This window comes from Salvelinus alpinus, chromosome 28 (assembly GCF_045679555.1).
Source record: "Salvelinus alpinus chromosome 28, SLU_Salpinus.1, whole genome shotgun sequence".
In the NCBI taxonomy this organism is placed as follows: domain Eukaryota; kingdom Metazoa; phylum Chordata; class Actinopteri; order Salmoniformes; family Salmonidae; genus Salvelinus; species Salvelinus alpinus.
Genome location: NC_092113.1, coordinates 14,311,476 through 14,336,638, shown reverse-complemented (window position 1 = coordinate 14,336,638; position 25,163 = coordinate 14,311,476). Strand labels below are relative to the sequence as shown.

Below are 25,163 nucleotides of genomic sequence, written 5' to 3'. Positions count from 1 at the left end.
TCTTCCTGTGTCTTCCTCCCCTCAGCTCTTCTGCTCCATGTCGACTACATTAACCCTTAACTTCTTTCACTATGGGATAAACTACAACAAATGGAGTTCGCTCCAGCTACCCGGCCTGCTCAACTTTGGAGAGTTCAAGGCACAAGCATTCATTCACATGCACAGACATTGATTGTTCATGTTTGAGGTGTGAGAGTATTATGTGGGTATTTTTGTAGATCCACTATGAAACCAGCAGTCAGAGCTGGAGTCTATCAAATGACTTGCATAATTTATTATCCCCCTTTACTGAACAAAAATATAAACACAACATGTAAAGTGTTGGTCCCAGGTTTCATGGGCTGAAATAAAAGATCCCAGTAATGTTCCATTTGCACAAAAAGCTTGTTTCGCCAAAGTTGTTGTACAAATTGGTTTACATTGCTGTGAGTGAGAATTTTCCTTTGCCAACAGGATCAATCCACCTGACAAGTGTGGCATATCAAGGAGCTGATAAAAAAAGCATGATCATTACATGGGTGCACCTTGTGCTGGGGACAGTAAAAGGCCACTCAAAAATGTGCAGTTGTGTCACAACACAGTGCCACAGCTGTCTCAAGTTTTGAGAGAGCATGCAATTGGCATGCTGACTGCAGGAATGTCCACAGAGCTGTTGACAGAGAATTGCATGTTCATTTCTCTATCATAAGCTGCCTCCAATGTTGTTTTGGGCAGGGGTTCAGCCATGGGTGGGCCTGGGAGAGCATATGCCAAGTGGGTGGACCTCCCAGGCCCACCCATGGCTGAACCCCTGCCCAGTCATGTGAAATCCATTGATTAGGGCCAAATTAATTTATTTCAGTTGACTGATTTCTTTATATGAACTGTAACTCTTAGAAATTGTTGCGTTATATATTTATATATACAGTGCATTTGTAAAGTATACAGACCCCTTCACTTTTTCCACTTTTTGTTACATTACAGCCTTATTCTAAATTGGTTTAAATCGTTTTTCCCCTTCAATCTACACACAATACCCCTGCCCCATAATGACAAAGCAAAAACAGGTTTTTAGAATTTGTGCCTTTTACTAAGGAGTTGCTTCCGTCTGGCCACTCTACCATTATAGACCTGATTTGTGGAGTGCTGCAGAGATGGTTTTCTTTCTGGAAGGTTCTCCTATCTCCAGAGTAACTCTGGAGCTCTGTCAGAGTGACCATCGGGTTCTTAGTCATCTCTCTGACCAAGGCCCTTCTCCCCTGATTGCTCAGTTTGGAGCAGTGGCTTCTTCCTTGCTGGGTGGCCTTTCAGGTTATGTCGATATAGGACTCGTTTAACTGTGGATATAAATACTTTTGTACCTGGTTCCTCCAGCATCTTCACAAGGTTCTTTGCTGTTGTTCTGGGATTGATTTGTACTTTTCGCACCAAAGTACATTCATCTCTAGGAGACAGAATGCGTCTTCTTCCTGAGTTGTATGACGGCTGCGTGGTCCCATGGTGTTTATACTTGCGTACTATTGTTTGTACAGATGAACGTGGTACCTTCAGGCGTTTGGAAATTGCTCCCAAGGATGAACCAGACTTGTGGAGGTCTACAATTTTTGTTCTGAGGTCTTGGCAGATTTATTTAGATTTTCCCATGATGTCAAGCAAAGAGGCACTGAGTTTGAAGGTAGGCCTTGAAATACATCCACAGGTACACCTCCTATTGACTCAAATTATGTCAATTAGCCTATCAGAAGCTTCTAAAGCCATGACATAATATTTTGGAATTTTCCAAGCTGTTTAAAGGCACAGTCAACTTAGTGAATGTAAACTTCTGACCCACTGGAATTGTGATACAGTGAATTATAAGTGAAATAATCTGTAAACAATTATTGGAAAAATGACTTGTGTCATGCACAAAGTAGATGTCCTAACCGACTTGTCAAAACTATAGTTTGTTAACAAGAAATTTGTAAACTGTCGTGGGGAAAAAATCAGATTTGCATTTACCCTTCACTACAACACTGTCAAATTGATTGGATACGGGAGCTTTATGTTTATGACCGTTTGTGATGGAACGCATGAAAAAAATGCATGTAGCGTCCTTTAGAATTACTTGGCGAGCTACTCATAGGTAGGCTGTAAGCTACTGGTAACTCGCAAACTACCTTTTGGAGACCTCTTGTGTAGATGAAGGGGAGGAGACAGGTTTAAGAAGGATGTTTAAGCCTTGAGACAATTGTATGTGTACCATTCAGAGGGTGAATGGGCAAGATAAAAGATTTAAGTGCCTTTGAACGGGGTATGGTAGTAGGTGTCAGGCACACTGGAGTGTGTTAAAATTTGCAACACTACTGGGCTGTTCACACTTAGCAGTTTCTGTGTGTATCAAGAATGGTCCACCACCCAAAGGACATCAAGCCAACTTGACACAACTGTGGGAAGCATTGGAGTCAACATGGGCCAGCATCCCTGTGGAATGCTTTCGACACCTTGTAGAGTCCATGCCCCAACGAATTGAGGCTTTTCTGAGGGCAAAAGAGGGTGCAACTCAATATTAGGAAGGTGTTCCTTATGTTTGGTACTTTACTGTGATGTCTGGGATATTTTACACAGTGTATTTTACTGTGATGTCTGGGATATTTTACACAGTGTATTTTACTGTGATGTCTGGGATATTTTACACAGTGTATTTTACTGTGATGTCTTGCGAGGGTCTTGAACCTCTCTATTTGTACCAGTTCTATCAAGATTGCTCTAAAAATAAATATTTAACCTAAGTGTATAATCATATTTCCCATTGATTGATTGGGCTTTTTCAGATCTAACAGTACTGTTTCTAGGTCCATCTGAACACAGACATTATGACTTAACAACCACTGCTGGACCTGGCTCCAAAAGCGAGCCAGTGAAGGACAGTAACAAAACATATGATCTATTGGTTATGTTTCCTCGTGGCAGTCTGCACCGGTCTGACTCTTCAATAGTTGTCAAACCTCTCAACCTTTTTTACGATTTTATAGTAGTCGTTTTAAGCCTGGCATGGTTTTTCATTGGAGGCAGATGTAACAGTGTTGCTTCCGTCCTTCTCCTTGCCCCTACCTGGGCTCAAACCAGGGACATCAACAACTGCCTCGCACGAAGCATCGTTACCTATCGCTCCACAAAAGCAGCGGCCCTTGCCGAGCAAGGGAAACAACTACTTCAAAGTCTTAGAGTGAGTGTCGTCACCGATTTGAAATGCTATTAGCGCGCACCCCTCTAACTAGCATGTCGTTGTATGTCTTGTTGGGACAGAAAAACTTTTATTTTTCACATGTCTCCTGCACGTGCAGCTTGATCTGTAATTGGGTCATTTTTGTAATCTGGATATGGTGTTTTTTTAGGTGTCACTCAACGAAAACGTCATCAACTCCACCATCCGCCAGTTTTTCTGTCCCAACAAGACATACAACGACATGGCCACTCTGTTCTCCAACTCTCAGGAGGTGGCCATCCACCAACTTTTCCACCAGGACGGTGAGACAGGACCTGACCTAGGATCAGTTTGACATTTTAGATCAGGGTTTCCCAATAGGCCAAATTTGTCCCATCGCTGAATGTAATTGGGGAGCCCTGTTTTAGGCCATAATGAATGTGATTATGGACAGGCTCCCATCTGATCTGAAGGGCAAAACTTATCCCCCTCCTGTACTAAACAGCATGCTCAATGAAGAATCTCCATGTAAAAGTACTTCTTAGTTCCAGGACCAGGCTTAATCTGTGTTTTCTTTGAACAGGGCTGTCTCTATTGGGTGGGTGTACGTGCGTTACATTGTTTATGGGCCTAATAATAAAGATGTCATCTAACCTTTTAATGTGGCATTAACACAACCAGTCATGATGTTTTCATCTGATTGTAAAACAAATCCCTTCAAAAAAGTAGGCTACCTGTGCATGTTCATCCACTCCAAAATAATTCCAGTGTCCAAACTGTGCACTGCATGTACACTCTGATGAATGGAAATAGATATCTGTTTATAAAAAAAACATAAAGTGGGCCTAATGCCATTGATTAGGCCTCCATTGATTAGGCCTCCATTGATTAGGCCTCCATTGATTAGGCCTACAATAATTGATGCGTCTTGTTGACAAATTGACCTTTTTTGTAGCCTGAAAAGTCAGGACACCTGAAATGGGGCTGAAACTGGGATGGTCACCCAAACACACTCATGGTCAATTTACTAGACTAGGCTACAATGTGAATTACCATGAACTTCAAATAGACCTACCAGTAGCCAGTGATGTTGTGGTAAAAAACACTAGGTGGGTAAACTCTGATTGCTGGTCGCGGTGAAAAAAGTAACTCTCCCTATACTTTCAATGCATTTTTCAGAAAAAGGTGGTTAACCTGCGTTTACCCACCACCAGACCTACAGTGCCGGTAGCCTACCCTCTTAGCCGAGGCAATTTTACACACATGAGCACATGCAGAACAGGTAACCTACATTCAATTTAATAGACCTACATGAGATTAATCAAAACATGTGTACACCCTAGTTCATGAGTTGTCCATAATTCATGAGTTGAATGCTTGGAATCTTCACATATGTGACGTAAAACACTACCTTTCCTTACAGTAATGACATTTATGACTGTGTTATTTGTCATTATTAAGCATTTAACAATTGAATTAGAACATTGAACTTAAACCCTGTGTGAATCCTGGATCTTGGAGATCTCGGAAAGTGCACTGTAAGTGTAACTATGCCTACCCAATAGTTCATTATGCTTCGCATTGAAAACTGTTGTCAAGGGTACACATACAAAATAATGTAGGACTATGCCATTGCAAAATCGAATGCTTCTAACCCGAAAGTCAACTACTGTCATTAACATATACTTGTTGAATGGATTGGATGCGCATTGGTGTCGAGCTGAAGGCTAGTTGTATAGTGATATTGTAGACCATGATCAGCTGAGCCAGGAAAGAAAATATTAAATGATCTACTTCTTCTTGGCACGGAGAACACAAATACCAGAAATACAAAGCAATGAGCGCTCTAAACAGCTGACTGACAAAAGCAAACAATTATAAAGCAACGGATAAATCTAATGCATCAGAATAAAGGCTATTTTATCAAGGACACATGGCAAACAAATGGCGCAAATGAGGAAGTACAAAGGAAAATCTATGCGTTTTTAAAGGAGCTCAGCTGAGGCTGAAATTCAGCAATACTGAGTGGACAGCGCCACTGTCTAGCCAGCTATAGAATTCTACAGTACCAGTCATGGACAGGGAGACAGTTTGTGCAGCCATGTCGAAATAAATGATTTAAACCACGACTGTCACGATCGTCAAAGGGAGAGAGAGAGGACCAAGGCGCAGCGCGTGAAAAATACATCTTCTTTAATGAAGGAAAAAACAACCACTTACAAAATGAACAAAACAAACGATCGTGAAGCTAAACTGAACTAAGTGCACACATGCAACATAGAACATACATAGACAACTACCCACACAAGCCTACTGCCTATGGCTGCCTTAAATATGGCTCCCAATCAGAGACAATGAATGACAGCTGTCTCTGATTGAGAACCAATCCAGGCAGCCATAGACATAACTAGACAACTATACTCTACTCTGCCCCATACACATACAACACCCCATAGACTAGACAAAACACACAAAAACAACCCACCCCAACTCACGCCCTGACCAACTAAATAAATAAAAGAAAAAGGAACAATAGGTCAGGAACGTGACAACGACAGAGAATTGGGGGTGTTCGTTTCATTTGAAAGCTTTTATTTTCATATTTACCACTGTAAAACATATTTATCCCTGGCTTGTAAACAAATAGGAGAATGGTTCAATTAGCGTTATTTAGAGACCACCCCAAAGTTTGACTTTTGCTGCGTTAAGGGGAGCTAATGTCTCATTCAGGGGAGCTCCCCCGTAATTCGCACCTCGGCCCCTGGTCTCACTCCCTATACATATACACACTGAAAGATATAAATGTGCTTGTTTCAGTGTACTGGTGATGGCTGTACTTTAGTCAATCATCATACTGAACATAATGAACACCTCTGTGACCTGCTATATATTTATCCTCAGGAGTGAACACCTCTGTGACCTGCTATATATTTATCCTCAGGAGTGAACACCTCTGTGGCCTGCTATATATTTATCCTCAGGAGTGAACAACTCTGTGGCCTGCTATATATTTATCCTCAGGAGTGAACACCTCTGTGGCCTGCTATATATTTATCCTCAGGAGTGAACACCTCTGTGGCCTGCTATATATTTATCCTCAGGAGTGAACACCTCTGTGCCCTGCTATATATTTATCCTCAGGAGTGAACACCTCTGTGACCTGCTATATATTTAACCTCAGGAATGAACAACTCTGTGGCCTGCTATATATTTATCCTCAGGAGTGAACACCTCTGTGGCCTGCTATATATTTATCCTCAGGAGTGAACACCTCTGTGGCCTGCTATATATTTATCCTCAGGAGTGAACACCTCTGTGGCCTGCTATATATTTAACCTCAGGAGTGAACAACTCTGTGGCCTGCTATATATTTATCCTCAGGAGTGAACACCTCTGTGGCCTGCTATATATTTATCCTCAGGAGTGAACACCTCTGTGGCCTGCTATATATTTATCCTCAGGAGTGAACACCTCTGTGGCCTGCTATATATTTATCCTCAGGAGTGAACACATCTGTGGCCTGCTATATATTTATCCTCAGGAGTGAACACCTCTGTGGCCTGCTATATATTTATCCTCAGGAGTGAACACCTCTGTGGCCTGCTATATATTTATCCTCAGGAGTGAACACCTCTGTGGCCTGCTATATATTTATCCTCAGGAGTGAACACCTCTGCGGCCTGCTATATATTTATCCTCAGGCGTGAACAACTCTGCAGTTCTGCTTGCTCTTTTTTCTCCCTGGCACTTTCTGTTACTGCTGTGGTTGTTTTACGAGGTAGAACATCAGCTCGGCTGGAGTTGTGCAGCCCATGCTATATTGACCCTCTTTGTCATGTGATGTGTCATTTACTGTGTTTCCTGTCTGTCTCTGTAGGTACTTTCAGCCCCGTGACGCTGACAGTGTTCTTTGTGCTGTACTTGCTCTTAACGTGCTGGACGTATGGCGTGTCGGTGCACAGTGGCCTCTTTGTGCACTCACTGCTCTGTGGTGGCGCTTTCGGACGCCTGGTGGCCAACCTAAGTCCAACGTTCTGATAATGTTCTAGAAATGTTAGGCCAACGTTCTCACAATCAAATGTTCTCGAAATGTAAACCCAGCATTCAGATAATCTGTACTCCAATACGTAAGTGCAACCGTCTCATAGCAAGAGGTCCATAAATGGTAGTGGTGTATATCAGAGTCATATACATGTATAGACATGTAGCTATATACTGCTCTGGTTTATATGATTTGAAATCTGTTGGTTTGGAAATCTCTCACCTACTTTCCCAGCGCCAGTATTTATAAAGTATAGTTTGGCTCTTCCCATGGAGTTTCTATCTCTTGGAAAGTGAAAAATGCTTACAAATGCTACTTTTTAGAGATGACATCCTCTGAGAGGGAATCTGCTGACCGAACATGTTCTCTCAGTGCTTCTCTCTCCCGCTCTCTGAGTTTCTCTCTTCAGCCCACTTCTACTTCTTCCTCAGCTTTGTCAGACTCGGGTATTTTCAGTTCTGCTCAACTGAGGGTAATGACTGCTATGTGTCACACTAGGATGTCCGTGGGAGAGAGTTATCTTAACTGGCTGCTTATTCCAAAAAAGTTATCTTTATAGTTATTGGTTCATGGATTAGTTTTGTGTTTCTCGGAACAAGAAGATAATGCAATTTGAGTTGACACTGCTAGAAGTAAGCCTGAGAGTCTTCTGCATGCTTTTATGCTCACTTCCTGACACTGCTCTTCCTGATTGGCTCCTTTGGCTGTCCTGTTGCCACAGCATTCTGGGGATAGACATCTATACCGGGACCTTTGCTCTAATTGGAGCAGCTGCCTTCCTGGGAGGCTTGACTGTCATTCTCCTCGAATCAACCAATGAGATCACCTACAGCTTACTCATTATGATAACCCTCATGGTAAAGTACACTTCATTGATTTGAACTTACATTCACAATTTAGTGCACTTGCGTCAGTGTTGGTGCTTACAGGATGGTGTGTGTGCTCAGGTGGCCAGGGACAGGGGATTTCTTCAATAAGGGCATCTATGACATCCACATTCATCTGAGAGGAGTGCCAATGCTGGAGTGGGAAACAGAGATGGAGATGGACAAGTAAGAAACAAATACTACATTTATGATAGTAAAGATCAGTAGTCATTAAACAGACACTTGTATCCAAATTAACTTCAAGCTAACACGTTTTTCTTCAGTATACACATACAGTATGCTGTGTGGCCCTTTTACAACTTTAGCCAACTGTGTAATCTGCTGCTGTGTTCAATTCCAATTCAAGTCACTCAATTCAGGAAGGGATAAAACATTTTTTTTCTAAATAAATACTTGATATAAATTGCTCCTGCTTTTCAGTTTCGTGAAGACCTTGAAAATAGATTACCTTTTTTCAATTAATGAATTTGGACCCTAACCCTGGCACGTATGTGTCTCTCGTTTGTCTCCCAGACTGACAACCAGTGACATCATGTAACCCAACCCGACTTACGTGTACCCCCACACGCGCATCCAGTCCCTGGTGAGCATCCTGTGCACCACCGTCTACCACGCTTTCCCCGTGGTTACCAAGAACAGGGACAATGAGCATGAGTTCATGAAGGGCAACATCCTCATCAGCAACAACATTCGCTTCAAGGTAGGAGCCAGGGCCACGTGCAGATAGAAATATCATGAATAGAGCCGACATGATTTCTTATTCTAGATGTTAGAAGTATGTTTGTTCTACATAACTTATTTCTATCTGAACCTTTCACAAAGTTTTGTCCTGGGGTGTATTCATTAGTCGCAGACCGTAGCAAAATGTTTGGCCTTTTGCAAAACGCATTGCAATGGAAACCGTTTTACTGAACCAAACGGAAGCAAATGGTGGGGGGGAACTACCTGAATTTGTCCAAAATAAACTCGTTTTCGTTGCGAAACGTTTTCCATTGTTCCCGTTTTTGCAACAGACCAAACGTTTTTGCTACTATCTGCAACTAATGAAATCCCCCCCTGGTGAAGGTGCCCTAGCCATACCACAAGCTGCCACCAGGGGGAGTCAGAGCTCTGTTATACTGTATAATGCATGGGCTGGTGCCATCTACAGTACCTTAAAGTATTCATACCTCTTGACTTATTACAGACTTATTACAGCCTGAATTCACCATGGATTAGATGTTTTTTCTCTCACCCATCTACTTTGCCCCAGTCTAAGATTGTTTGCACTCTGTAACAGGTTCTCGTCAAGGATTTGCCTGTATTTGCCTTCATTCATTGTTCCCTCTATCCCTACCTGTCTCCCAGTCCCTGCCGCAGAAAATAAGATATTTTTGAATTTTATTTTCAATACATTTGCAAACATTTCTAAAAACATATTTTCACTCTGTCATTGTGGGGTATTGTGTGTAGATGGGTGAGAAAAATATATTTGATCAATTTTGAATTCAGACTGTAACAACAACAAAATGTGGAATAAGTCAAGGGGTATGAATACTTTCTGAAGGCACTGTATAGGCCTGTTAATTTAGCCCTGTTTCCAATAGTTTGAAAATGTAGGTTATCCTTCCTTTCCTTCTTGTAGTGTTGTTACTGTAAAGCACAGTGTGATGTGTTGTTGATTTAAAGGGCTGTGTAAATCACATGGGATTTACTGATTTGACACCATTGGATAGGCAACAACAAACGTTCTATTTCTATGTCAGGGCAGTGGTTTTATCAAGTGAATGTAGGAAACGGATGCACAGACAGTGAGTTGTTCATGGTCTCTTGCTGTAAGAACCTTTACACTAAATCAACAGGAAAGTGTGTGTGTGTGTGTGTGTGTGTGTGTGTGTGTGTGTGTGTGTGTGTGTGTGTGTGTGTGTGTGTGTGTGTGTGTGTGTGTGTGTGTGTGTGTGTGTGTGTGTGTGTGTGTGTGTGTGTGTGTGTGTGTGTGTGTGTGTGTGTGTGTGTGTGTGTGTACACGGGAGCTTAGTGGTTAGAGCATTGGGCCAGTAACCGAAAGGTCGCTAGTTTAAATCCCCGAGCGGACAAGGTGAAAAATATGTCGACGTGTCCACGAGCAAGGCACTTAACCCTAATTGCTCCAGGGTTGCTGTTGATAATGGCTGACCCTGGCCATGACCCCACTGCCCGAGGGTGTCTCGGGGAGAGTTGGGATATGCATAAAACACATTTCCATGTCACAAATGTGTATGATACACACTTGTACATGTGTGAAAAAGGACAAATATGAGCATCCACCAAATAATTTGTATTATTTTCTATGTGCACGTGTGTAACCGTGCCCTCCCCCCTCTCAGAAAGCGAGCGTGCTGACGCGGGCAGGGGAACAGCGGCGGCGCTGCCAGTCCATGAAGTCGTATCCGTCCAGCGAGCTGCCGTGGAGGAGGGCCAGGAAATGCTGCAGCAGATGCTGGAGAGGAGGTGAAACCCACATACGCTCACACACACCCGTACGCACACACACCTTCATTCCCACCCCTGAGTTGACACCATCCCATTTTTTACAATATCAACCATGTGACCATCGCTGTAACTTTGACTTGGCTCAAATGTGGATTTTGAGTCCCTCATTCTTCTGAACTGTATTAGTATAAACATTGCACACATTCTAATCAATAGATTCAATAATTGTTTACAGACAGATTATTTCACTTATAATTCACTGTATTACAATTCCAGTCGGTCAGAAGTTTACATTCACTAAGTTGACTGTGCCTTTAAACAGCTTGGAAAATTCCAGAAAATGACGTCATGCCTTTAGAAGCTTCTGATAGGCTAATTGACATAATTTGAGTGAATTGGAGGTGTACCTGTGGATGTATTTCAAGGCCTACCTTCAAACTCAGTGCCTCTTTGCTTGATATCATGGGAAAAGCAATAAAACTGGCCTTCTTTAGACTAGTTGAGTATCTGGAGCATCAGCATTTGTGGGTTCGATTACGGGGTCAAAATGGCCAGAAACAAAGAACTTTCTTCTGAAACTCGTCAGTCTATTCTTGTTCTGAGAAATGAAGGCTATTCCATGCAAGAAATAGCGTAGTACGAGATCTTCAGTTTCTTGGCAGTGTACTACTCCCTTCACAGAACAGCGCAAACGGGCTCTAACCAGAATAGAAAGAGGAGTGGGAGGCCCCGGTGCACAACTGAGCAAGAGGACAAGTACATTAGTGTCCTCAACTGGCAGCTTCATTAAATAGTACCCGCAAAACACCAGTCTCAACGTCAACAGTGAAGAGGTGACTCCGGGATGCTGGCCTTCTAGGCAGAGTTCCTCTGTCCAGTGTCTGTGTTACTTTGCCCATCTTAATCTTTTCTTTTTATTGACCAGTCTGAGATATGGCTTTTTCTTTGCAACTCTGCCGAGAAGGCCAGCATCCCGGAGTCGCTTCTAAATAACAATTTGTTCTTAACTGACTTGCCTAGTTAAATAAAGGTTAAATAAAAAATAAAAAAACGTTGACGTTGAGACAGGTGTTTCTGTTATTGAAATATTTCATTTAAATACTGTAGAATTTCGTTCATTCCTGTGGATGACTGCTTCTTCTGGGGAGTGCCAATATGGCCCGCTGGTGGCTTCAAAGCCTCTCATTGCTCAATAGACAGTATCAGCGTTCCAGGGTTAATAAATATCATTGGTTAACACAGTGGTATGTGCGAAGTTCAGCTTGTTTGTTGTGATGGACCCATGGCTTCTAGGTCTTTAATATGGGTCAGGGTTCCCCAACTGGCAGCGATTGGTTTTATTTGGCCCTCAAAGTTTTCTGAGCAAAAACAAAAAACATGTTTTATTTTTTGGTCTTTTTTCATTGTGGGACATTAAAGATGATGATAACCAGGAAATCAGCTCCAAGTGATTTTTCAATTTTGTAAATCTGTTCCCAAGTATTCCCACGCATAATAGAGAGACGTTATCATGTACAAATGGTAGGTTTGAAATTATTGTTTTCTTCCAAAATACACTGAGTATACCAAACATTAAGAACATTTTCCGAATATTGAGTTGCACCACTCCCTTTTGTTCTCAGAAAACCTTAAAATTGTCGGGCATTTACTCGACAAGGTGTCGAAAGCGTTCCACAGGGATGCTGGCCTATGTTGACCCCAATGCTTCCTACAGTTGTCAAGTTGGCTGGATGTCCTTTGGGTGGTGAACCAATCTTGATACACATGGGAAACTGTTGAGGATGAAAAACCCAGCAGCCTTGCAGTTCTCAGTCCAGCCTCTCTCAGCCTATTGTGGACAGTCTGAGCACTGATGGAGGGATTGTGTATTCGTGGTGTAACTCGATCAGTTGTTGTTGCCATCCTGTACCTGTCCCGCAGGTGTGATGTACGGATGTACCGATCCTGTGCTGGTGTTTCACGTGGTCTGCCACTGCGAGGACGATCAGCTGTCCGTCTTGTCTCCCTGTAGCACTGTCTTAGACGTCTCACAGTACGGACATTGCAATTTATTGCCCTGGCCACATCTGCAGTCCTCATGCCTCCTTGCAGCATGCCTAAGGCACGTTCACGCAGATGAGCAGGGACCCTAGGCATCTTTCTTTTGGTGTTTTTCAGAGTCAGTAGAAAGGCCTCCTTTAGTGTCCTAAGTTTTCTTAACTGTGACCTTAATTGCCTACCGTCTGTAAGCTGTTAGTGTCTTAACGACTGTTCCACAGGTGCATGTTCATTAATTATTTATGGTTCATTGAACAAGCATGGGAAACAGTGTTTAAACCCTTTACAATGAAGATCTGTGAAGTTATTTGGGTTTTTACGAATTATCTTTGAAAGACAGGGTCCTGAAAAAGGGACGTTTCTTTTTTGCTGAGTTTATATGTACGGTATGTATGTACAGTGCATACAGGAAAGTATTGAGATCCCTTCACTTTTTCCAAATTTCACTTTACAACCTTATTCTAAAAGTTTTTACCCTCTTAATCTACACAAAAGACCCCATAATGACAAAGCGAAAACAGGTTTTTAGAAACTGAAATAATACATTTACATAAATATTCAGACTCAGTACTTTGAAGCTCCTTTGGCAGTGATTACAGCCTCAAGTCTTCCTGGGTATGATGCTACAAGCTTGGCACACCTGTATTTGGGGAGTTTCACCCATTCCTCTCTGCAGATGCTCTCAAGCTCTAATAGGTTGGATGGCGATCGTTGCTGCTCGGGTATTTTCAGGTCTCTCCAGAGATGCTCGATCGGGTTTAAGTCCAGACTCTGGCTCGGCCACTCAAGGACATTCAGAGACGTGTCCTGAAGCCACTCCTGCGTTGTCTTGGCTGTGTGCTTGGGGTCGTTGTCCTGTTGGAAGGTGAACCTTCGCCCCAGTCTGAGGTCCTGAGTGCTCTGGAGCAGGTTTTCATCAAGGATGTCTCTGTACTTTGCTCCATCCATTTGCTCCATCCTCCCAGTCCCTGCTGCTGAAAACATCCCCACAGCATAATGCTGCGACCACCATGCTTCACCGTAAGGATGGTGCCAGGTTTTCTCCAGATATAACGCTTGGCATTCAGAGATCAATCTTGGTTTTATCAGACAATAGAATCTTGTTTCTCATGGTCTGAGAGTCCTTTATTTGCCTTTTGGCAAACTCCAAGCGGGCTGTCGCGTACCTTTTTACTGAGGAATGGCTTCCGTCTGGCTTCTCTACCATAAAGGTCTGATTGGTGGAGTGCTGCAGAGATGGTTGTCCTTCTGGAAGGTTCTCCCATCTCCACAAAGGTACTCTGGTGCTCTGTCAGAGCAAAAACATCTAAAAACCTGTTGACCCTTTGTCATTATGGTGTATTGTGTGTAGGGATTAAAATATATTTTTTATTTAATACATTTTTAAACAAGGCTGGAACGTAACAAAATGTGGAAAAATGGACGGGATTCCAATCCTTTCAGAATTAATGTGTATATACATGTGTGTATACAGTACCAGTCAATAGTTTGGATACACCTACTCATTCAAGGGTTTCTCTTTATTTTTACTATTTTCTATATTGTAGAATAACAGTGAAAATAAAGAAAAACCCTTGAATGAGTAGGTGTCCAAACTTTTGACTAGTACTGTATGTATTGAATGTTTACATCTGAATGGGTGACTATAATGTTCACCTGCATGTGCTAAATTGTAATCAACTTGCTGAACAACAGCAGGCTCCACAGGTCAATACAAATAATGTGATTGACCAAAGTAAACCCTCATAAATACTGGTCTACCAAGCACTATGTTAATATGTCCAATCATGAGTCTATATTTAATTGTCAAAATGCATAACTTCGCTCTTGATTACTTGGGGTGGCCTACTTGTACATGTTATCCATGCATGCTTGGTGGTGCCCCTAGCTTAGTGGTGTTGCAGACCCCGGGGCCTTAAAAGAACAGGTGTTTCTATACTGAGATCATGTGACAGATCATGTGACACTTAGATTGCACACAGGTGGACTTTATTTAATTAGTTATGTGACTTCTGAAGGTAGTTGGTTGCACTAGTTCTTATTTAGCGGATTCATAGCAAAGGGGGTGAATTCATATGCACGCACCACTTTTCAGCTTTGAATTTTTTAAAAAGAAGACATTTTTCATTTCACTTCACCAATTTGGACTATTTTGTGTATGTCCATTACATGAAATCCAAATAAAAATCTATTTAAATTACAGGTTGTAATGCAACAAAATAGGAAAAACGCCAAGGGGGTGAATAGTTTTGCAAGGCACTGTAACTCTGCAATGTTGGGTTGTAGTGGAGAGAGTCTGTCTTAAATAAATTTCCACACACAGTCTGTGCCTGTATTTAGTTTTCATGCTAGTGAGGGCCGAGAATCCACTCTCACATAGGTACGTGGTTGCAAAGGGCATCAGTGTCTTTACAGCGCGATTTGCCAAGGCAGGATACTCTGAGTGCAGCCTTGTCCAGAAATCTGTCAGTGGCTTCTGATTAAATTCAATTTTCTCAGAACCGCTTGTTGCAATTTCAATGAGGCTCTCTTGTTCAGATATTGGTAAGTGGACTGGAGGCAGGGCATGAAAGGGATAACGAATCCCGTTGTTTGTGTTGTCCGTTTCGGTAAAGTACCTGCGTAATTGCGCTAACTCAGGCGCTTCTCTAAATCACATTTGATATTGTCCGTAAGCTTGAGTTCATTTGCACACAAAAAAATCATACAATGATGGAAAGACCTGTGTGTTTTCTTTGTTAATGCAGACAGAGAAGAGCTCCAACTTCTTAATCATAGCCTCAATTTTATCCCGCACGTTGAATATAGTTGCGGAGAGTCCCTGTAATAGATTTAGATCATTCAGGTGAGAAAAAACATCACCCAGATAGGCCAGTCGTGTGAGAAACTCGTCATCATGCAAGCGGTCAGACAAGTGAAAATGGTCAGTAATAAAAACTTTAAGCTAGTCTCTCAATTAAACAAAACGTGTCAATACTTTGCCCCTTGATAACCAGCGCACGTCTGTATGTTGTAAAAGTGTTACATGGTCACTGTCCATATCATTGCATAATGCAGAAAATACACGAGAGTTCAGGGGCCTTGCTTTAACGAAGTTAACCATTTTAACTATGTCTTCCTGTCATGGCTTTTGCGCCATCAGTACAGATACCAACACATCTTGACCACCAAAGTCCATTTGATGACACAAAGCTGTCCAGTACTTTAAAAATATCCTCTCTTGTTGTCCTGGTTTCCAGTGGTTTGCAGTCGAGGATGTCTTCCTTAATTGACCCCCCCATAAACGTAACGGACATGTACCAGGTCCGCCACATCTGTTGACTCATCCAGTTGTATAACGCATAAAATTCACAGGCTTGTATGCAAAGCAGTACTTGTTTCAAAACATCTCCTGCCATGTCACTAGTGCGTCGTGAAACAGTGTTGTTTGATGAAGGCAATTTTTGGGCCTTTTCCCCCAACATTGTCCCAGCCATATCCACGGCAGTAGGAAGAATTAAGTCCTCCACAATAGTATGGGGCTTGCCTGTCCTAGCCACTCGGTAGCTCACCATATAACACGCTTCTAGCCCCTTCTTATTAATGGTATGTTGCTTTTATACATGTCTTACTACTCGAAAGTCGTCTTAATTCTCGATCAAAAAACTCACGTGGCATGTTTCGTTTCTAAATGTCTTCGCAAGAGTGAAGGTTTCATCGAGTTGTGAGACCTTTGCACATATAACACACTGTGGGTAGGGAAAGGCACTACTCCCAATATAGGTGAACCCCAAATCAATGTAGTTCTCATCATATTTGCGCCTCTTCGAGGGTCCAACGCCCCTGTCTGTTTGGTGCTTTCCCGGGTAAGGGGGCAGTAGCTCTTTGGCTGCATCAGATTCACAACTGCCAGTGTCCATGCTAGCTGGGCTAGCAACAAATGTAGAATTACTGATGCTAGCATTGGATGTGCTCGTGGAAGCAGAACAACTTGTGTCGTCGACAGGTGCAGGTGTAGTACTGCTGGTAGTACTGTTCTATGAACACGGCCTTACCTTTTTTAACCATTTATCCATTTTCGAGCAAATTAAATGAGCAGCAGCTACGTTTGGCTACATACGGAATGTTAGTGGAATTCCCACAAGAGAGTAACGGTTAATGTGATTGGATGTTAATTATTTGACTAGGCTACCTGTATTTGACATTGTTGTTATTTCACTGAACATCAGATGGTTACAAAAAAAGGTTGGCACTGAAACGAGGCTACTCAGGCGAGAGAAAAAAACATCACCCAAATGTATAGCCTCGTTGGAAAATCTAAATGGACTGTTTGCAAATGTTAATCACATTTTTATTTGGCGTACCCCCAACGGCATTTCGCGCATACCCTTATAGATTCACAACTGAGTGCTAAACAGTACTAAACAACCAAAGATTTCAAGACCAAAGGCTGTTTCATACTATGTCTATCGACATGTCTGTATACAGTTGTCATTCATTATTACAGGAAAATAAATCACAACAAGATTATTATTTACAAGTTAATGGCGAGCTAATTACAGAAAATAGCTTACGTTTGTTAGTGTGACGGAATAAAAGCAGTGCATTCTACCGGACAATTTTAGAACCTGGACACTGTCTCGTTGGCCTAACGTTACATCCTAATTTGACTTTGTTGCAGGTCATCTTGTTCTTCACATTACCATCTCTGGTAAACACCACAGGAGGTTGGTGGCACCTTAATTGGGGAGAACTTGCTTGTGTTAATGACTGGAGCGGTATCAGGGGAATGGTATCAAACACATGGTTTCCAGGTGTTTGATACCATTCCGCTTTGTTCTGGACATTATTATGAGCCATTCTCCCCTCAGCAGCCTCCTGTGGTAAGCACACTATATCAAATAAAATGTTTATTTGTCACATGCACAGGATACAGAAGGTGTAAACGGTACTGTGAAATGGTTACTTGCATAGTGGAGTCTTTTTTGTTTAGACATGTTAGCTAGCTAAACAATGAACTATAATCCCAACTCATAAGGTTACTACCCTGCATGAATCAACAGGTAGCTAAACGCTAACTAACTAGGTACAATGTTAGCTAGCTAGCTCACATTAGGCTATAACTAGCAATGCAAATTGCTCTGCGATATGAATAATATTACTACACAGGCCATACATCTAATGTTAGCTAGGGAGTTAGCCAGTTAATGTTAGCTAGCTAGCTAACAGTACGCTTTAACTTGCAATGAAAATTACTTTCTCCCAAAATTAGAAACGGATAATGTCTGACAATGTAGTTAGACTCTCTTACCCAAATACATGGATGAACGCTTCTCCCTCTCTGTCACGGATGCTATGGTTGCCCTAGGTTTGAAGATGTAATCCGGAGACAGATGTTTTATACAACAGCCTTCTGTGTTCTCTTTTTGACTCCCTTCGCATTTGCAATCAAACGCCTGAATTTCAGCATCTCCTTAGCTATCATACTCTGCTTCCACTGGGCATTCCACTGATTTCAAAACTCGGTCCTCCAGAAATTGGAGAGCGATCTTTCAAAAAAATCCTTGTTAGGAAGGATTACCTACACCTACTGTGCAGCTCATGTTATAGACAGAAGCATGCTACATGGCAGACCAATCTGATCTTATCTCATCTCTCGGAATGTCCAGCCCATCCATAATCTCAGCCAATCATGGCTAGTGGGAAGGTTCCTGACTTTTTCCATGACTAAACCAACTACCCTCGTAATTTAACACTTTTATTTGTGTTTACAGATGGCATACACGTCTGTTATTAAGGCACATGAAAGTTCACATGTTCCAGAAGGCATTTCTGACAAAAAAAGCATTTTGATCACAAAATGTCTCCTGTGAAGTAGTGACGTGCGACATACGCCTAGTTTCCTGAAACGAGTCATAAATTTCCACGCTGAGGTTGGACTAATACTCTGACTTTAAAAAAAATTATAATGCCCTTTTAGTGTAAGAGCTGTTTGAAAAGACCATCTGAAATGTCAGCCTGTTTTGGTCAGATGGCGTTTTTGCCTGCCTGTGTCATCACTAGGCGGTAAATTAGTTAATAGACCAATAAAGGGGTTGCAGTTGCATCACAAATCACCTAGCAACCACACCAGACGCCGTGTTGGAAGACCAGATTCAGTCTGGTGGAAGTTCTCCAATCGTCCATATGGCTGGCTGTGTTTATCTACCACCAGAAACATCGGGAAGATTGCCCATTATTAAGAACCCAGAAAACAGATGCAGTTGGAGAAGCTATTCAAGTAAGTAAATATATTTTGAAAATGATAAACATTATTATTAGCTAAACCTGTCAGAGAAGGGGAGTAGGTTACTCTGGATAGGGCATGTACCTTTGTGGGAGGACATTTTGAAAAGATTCTTCAGTTCCAGTCCTTAGCAAAAAAAATGACAGAGATATAGCAACGTAATATTCAGTGCTCTCTGATTTGAGTATAATGAACCCTGTTTCTTTGTGATGTTTTCTGTTCTCAGATACAGAGAGCTGTGAAACCCTGTCTGCAGATGAAGAGAAAGGTCCCAATGAATGTCCCAATAGAATAAGGGTACATCTTTAGCAAATGTTTTAAACAAAAATACAATTTAAAAAAGACAATGTATATAAACCTATTACAACTGGAGTAGGCCAACCCTGCTGGGTGTGCAGGCTTCAGTTCCAGCCCAGCTCTAACACACCTGATTCCATTTATCAAACCTAATTAGTTGATAATCAAGTGTGCTATTGCTGGGTTGGAATAGAAGTTTGCTCACCAGGTAGATCAGGGGTCAGTGGAGCGAGGTTGGCTACCTCTGGTATTGACTAGAGCTGTGTTCGAATACCCATACTAACATACTGAATACTACATACTTAATGAGTATATACTACATAAGTTCATTTTAGTATACTGTAAATGAACAGTATGCTTTCAGTTGAGCGTACTAGCTCTTCGCCTGTCTACCGGAAGTTTATGCTGTGCAACCTCTTGCTAGCTAGTCAGCATAAATTACTAGTTAGACATTTTACGACTTCGGGTGTGTTCTTAAATTCAATGTGGAGTGCCAGAGTGAGCTCCTAATGTTAAGGCGTTGTCAGATTGTCCGTTTGTAAATTCAGAGCGTTTCGCTCTCGGAGTGCACACTGGACACTGGCCGAGGAGTAGGGTTGATTTAAGCGTTCTGACCTTACAACGGCACCCAAGCTAACGTTGGCTATGAGACCACTCTGACCATTTTACATTTACATTTTACATTTAAGTCATTTAGCAGACGCTCTTATCCAGAGCGACTTACAAATTGGTGCATTCACCTTATGATATCCAGTGGAACAACCACTTTACAATAGTGCATCTAACTCTTTTAAGGGGGAGGGGGGGTTAGGAGGATTACTTTATCCTATCCTAGGTATTCCTTAAAGAGGTGGGGTTTCAGGTGTCTCCGGAAGGTGGTGATTGACTCCGCTGACCTGGCGTCGTGAGGGAGTTTGTTCCACCATTGGGGTGCCAGAGCAGCGAACAGTTTTGACTGGGCTGAGCGGGAACTGTACTTCCTCAGAGGTAGGGAGGCGAGCAGGCCAGAGGTGGATGAACGCAGTGCCCTTGTTTGGGTGTAGGGCCTGATCAGAGCCTGAAGGTACGGAGGTGCCGTTCCCCTCACAGCTCCGTAAGCAAGCACCATGGTCTTGTAGCGGATGCGAGCTTCAACTGGAAGCCAGTGGAGAGAGCGGAGGAGCGGGGTGACGTGAGAGAACTTGGGAAAGTTGAACACCAGACGGGCTGCGGCGTTCTGGATGAGTTGTAGGGGTTTAATGGCACAGGCAGGGAGCCCAGCCAACAGCGAGTTGCAGTAATCCAGACGGGAGATGACAAGTGCCTGGATTAGGACCTGCGCCGCTTCCTGCGTGAGGCAGGGTCGTACTCTGCGAATGTTGTAGAGCATGAACCTACAGGAACGGGTCACCGCCTTGATGTTAGTTGAGAACGACAGGGTGTTGTCCAGGATCACGCCAAGGTTCTTAGCACTCTGGGAGGAGGACACAATGGAGTTGTCAACCGTGATGGCGAGATCATGGAACGGGCAGTCCTTCCCCGGGAGGAAGAGCAGCTCCGTCTTGCCGAGGTTCAGCTTGAGGTGGTGATCCGTCATCCACACTGATATGTCTGCCAGACATGCAGAGATGCGATTCACCACCTGGTTATCAGAGGGGGGAAAGGAGAAGATTAATTGTGTGTCGTCTGCATAGCAATGATAGGAGAGACCATGTGAGGATATGACAGAGCCAAGTGACTTGGTGTATAGCGAGAATAGGAGAGGGCCTAGAACAGAGCCCTGGGGGACACCAGTGGTGAGAGCACGTGGTGCGGAGACAGATTCTCGCCACGCCACCTGGTAGGAGCGACCTGTCAGGTAGGACGCAATCCAAGCGTGGGCCGCGCCGGAGATGCCCAGCTCGGAGAGGGTGGAGAGGAGGATCTGATGGTTCACAGTATCAAAGGCAGCCGATAGGTCTAGAAGGATGAGAGCAGAGGAGAGAGAGTTAGCTTTAGCAGTGCGGAGCGCCTCCGTGACACAGAGAAGAGCAGTCTCAGTTGAATGACTAGTCTTGAAACCTGACTGATTTGGATCAAGAAGGTCATTCTGAGAGAGATAGCAGGAGAGCTGGCCAAGGACGGCACGTTCAAGAGTTTTGGAGAGAAAAGAAAGAAGGGATACTGGTCTGTAGTTATTATTATTTTACTCACCCTAGCAGAGCTGGTTAGGCAGTTTATGTTATCCAGAGCGTTGGTGACTAACTGTGCTGCTGGCAACTTTTATTATTCCTTTTTGCCAACGTTTACTGACACCGGCCATATTCAACGGGTGTTGAGCGCTCGTAAATTAATTCTGTGCTCTGGTACACTCAAACGAGAAGATAGCCAGAGAGAATTTACGAAAGCACCCCATTGAGCACCCCATTTTCTTCAAACCTGAAAACGATGTGAAGCCACACCCATTTCCTAAATAATTGCATTATGGGCCCTAAAGTACAGAAATATTGTCCTCTGCGTGTATACTTCATATTTCGGTGAATTTAAATACGACATCCGGGAACTTTTGGCATACTAACTATAATCGATACTATGACCAATAAGCATACTATATACTCAATTCATGTCACAAATAGTACAGTTAGTATGAGTATTGGAACCCAGCTTTTGTTTCCCTTATGCTTTCGTAATAATAGCCTACTTGTTACTAAGATGTCTAACCTTTGAGTTAGCTTACTTGGACACTTTGTGATATGTAATAAAGTGCTGATTCTTTGAAGGTAAGTGTATTGTTAACTATTATTCAAGATGAACTAGTCAATGTTGATTAATCGCAGATCACAATCCTGCAATAAAGAGTGGAAGGAATCTGTCATGTGTTTGTGTTGTATTCTCAAATGAACATTACCTTTTTGTTCAGTTGTAAGCTCTCCAATTAGTTTTGTCACTCAGGATGTCAGTCATGCCCATTTCGCAGCTGATAATGGCGCGCAACGCCAATGCAGCAGTGGTTCCCAACTCCGGTCCTTGAGTCCCCTCAGCAGCACACATTCATGTTATAGCCCCATACAAACATACCTGATTCAACTTGTCAACTACTGACAACTGACAAGTTCAATCAATGTGTGCTTATCCGGGGCTACAATATAAATATGTATTGTTGGGGGTACTTGAAGACCAGAGTCAGGAACCACTGGCCTACAGTATGACGGCATTAGCCTTATGGGCATTTGCAATGCACCCCATGACATTGTGCATCTGAAGCAGCAAATAGCTGACCTCACACATTGTTTACATAATACGTTGTTGAGCTACAGTGGGGAGAACAAGTATTTGATACACTGCCGATTTTGCAGGTTTTCCTACTTACAAAGCATGTAGAGGTCTGTAATGTTTATCATAGGTACACTTCAACTGTGAGAGACGGAATCTAAAACAAAAATCCAGAAAATCACATTGTATGATTTTTAAGTAATTAATTTGCATTTTATTGCATGACATAAGTATTTGATCACCTACCAACCAGTAAGAATTCCGGCTCTCACAGACCTGTTAGTTTTTCTTTAAGAAGCCCTCCTGTTCTCCACTCATTACCTGTATTAACTGCACCTGTTTGAACTCGTTACCTGTATAAAAGACACCTGTCCACACACTCAATCAAACAGACTTCAACCTCTCCACAATGGCCAAGACCAGAGAGCTGTGTAAGGACATCAGGGATAAAATTGTAGACCTGCACAAGGCTAGGATGGGCTACAGAACAATAGGCAAGCAGCTTGGTGAGAAGGCAACAACTGTTGGCGCAATTATTAGAAAATGGAAGAAGTTAAAGATGACAGTCAATCACCCTCGGTCTGGGGCTCCACGCAAGATCTCACCTCGTGGGGCATCAATGATCATGAGGAAGGTGAGGGATCAGCCCAGAACTACACGGCAGGACCTGGTCAATGACCTGAAGAGAGCTGGGACCACAGTCTCAAAGAAAACCATTAGTAACACACTACGCCGTCATGGATTAAAATCCTGCAGCGCACGCAAGGTCCCCCTGCTCAAGCCAGCGCATGTCCAGGCCCGTCTGAAGTTTGCCAATGACCATCTGGATGATCCAGAGGAGGAATGGGAGAAGGTCATGTGGTCTGATGAGACAAAAATAGAGCTTTTTGGTCTAAACTCCACTCGCCGTGTTTGGAGGAAGAAGAAGGATGAGTACAACCCCAAGAACACCATCCCAACTGTGAAGCATGGAGGTGGAAACATCATTCTTTGGGGATGCTTTTCTGCAAAGGGGACAGGACGACTGCACCGTATTGAGGGGAGGATGGATGGGGCCATGTATCGCGAGATCTTGGCCAACAACCTCCTTCCCTCAGTAAGAGCATTGAAGATGGGTCGTGGCTGGGTCTTCCAGCATGACAACGACCCGAAACACACAGCCAGGGCAACTAAGGAGTAGCTCCGTAAGAAGCATCTCAAGGTCCTGGAGTGGCTTAGCCAGTCTCCAGACCTGAACCCAATAGAAAATCTTTGGAGGGAGCTGAAAGTCCGTATTGCCCAGCGACAGCCCCGAAACCTGAAGGATCTGGAGAAGGTCTGTATGGAGGAGTAGGCCAAAATCCCTGCTGCAGTGTGTGCAAACCTGGTCAAGAACTACAGGAAACGTATGATCTCTGTAATTGCAAACAAAGGTTTCTGTACCAAATATTAAGTTCTGCTTTTCTGATGTATCAAATACTTATGTCATGCAATAAAATGCAAATTAATTACTTAAAAATCATACAATGTGATTTTCTGGATTTTTGTTTTAGATTCCGTCTCTCACAGTTGAAGTGTACCTATGATCAAAATGACAGACCTCTACATGCTTTGTAAGCAGGAAAACCTGCAAAATCGGCAGTGTATCAAATACTTGTTCTCCCCACTGTATATGTTTTCAATTAAAAAGCGATACCAATAGACAATGTATATTATCATTATACTAGATTTTGTACATTCCTTATCCTGATATGAAATTGTTTAGTGCAAATCCAACCCCAGTGAAATGTTGAAGCAGGAGATTGGATCCTTAGCATAAAAACAGACACAACTACTTCTACAAAGTTCAATGCCAGATACTTTTCTCCCAGAAGGTCTGATTGGCACTTGGAGGTATCAGACCTCAGGATAAGACCCAGATGCAGACAGTAAAAATCAGAAGTTTATAAACAAAACGGGAAAGGCAAAATGACAGTTCAAGGGCAGGCAGAGGTCGGTAATCCAGTGCAATGTCCATAAGGTACAGAACGGCAGGCAGGGTCAGGGCAGGCAGAGGTCAGTAATCCAGTGCAGAGTCAAAAGGTACCGAACGGCAGGCAGAATGGTCAAAACTAGAAAACAGGGACTAACGCGAACAGGAGTACGGAAAAACACGCTGGTAGGCTTTACAAGACAAACTGGCAACAGACAAACAGAAAACGGGTATAAATGCACAGGTGATAATGGGGAAATGGGTGACAGCTGGAGGGGGTGGAGACAAGCACAAGACAGGTGAAACAGATCAGGTTGTGACAGGAGGTGCCACTGTGATAATGAAGATGGTTTGCCTACCACAACAATTACATTGTCTATGCTAAATATGTTTAAATTGTAAAAGAAAGAAAGAATAGTTAGGCTGTAAGAAATACATTTCATTTAATAAGGCAAGGCAAAGCAGAGATGACACACAATACAACAAAATTGCCTATTATTAAAGTATGTTTACAATGTCATAAAACAATAGAGTTTTACATGTTGTTCCAAATTACAATTCATTTATTCATACATGTGTACTGTGAAACTGTGTTTCTGTTTAATCAGCAGTTATTGCTACACCCTTCATTATCATTCAGAATCATTCAGATTGACCAACCATTTTGTCTAACTGAGGGATATCTCCTTTCATATCTGGAAAAGGGCGAAATAGTAGAAGTAGAAACTGATGCTGCTGCAGCATTGCTCATCTTCATAGTGGGAATCCAGTCGACATGGGCGTCTTGATAGCTGATTAACCTACAGCATCAGCGCATTTGATTGGTTGTGTTTAATTTA

General features: G+C 42.7%; 1 pseudogene; it reads left to right on the top strand.

Moving 5' to 3' along the window:
* LOC139557991 (H(+)/Cl(-) exchange transporter 6-like) overlaps positions 1-25,163 on the top strand; it is a 45,713-nt pseudogene that overhangs the window by 3,300 nt on the left and 17,250 nt on the right.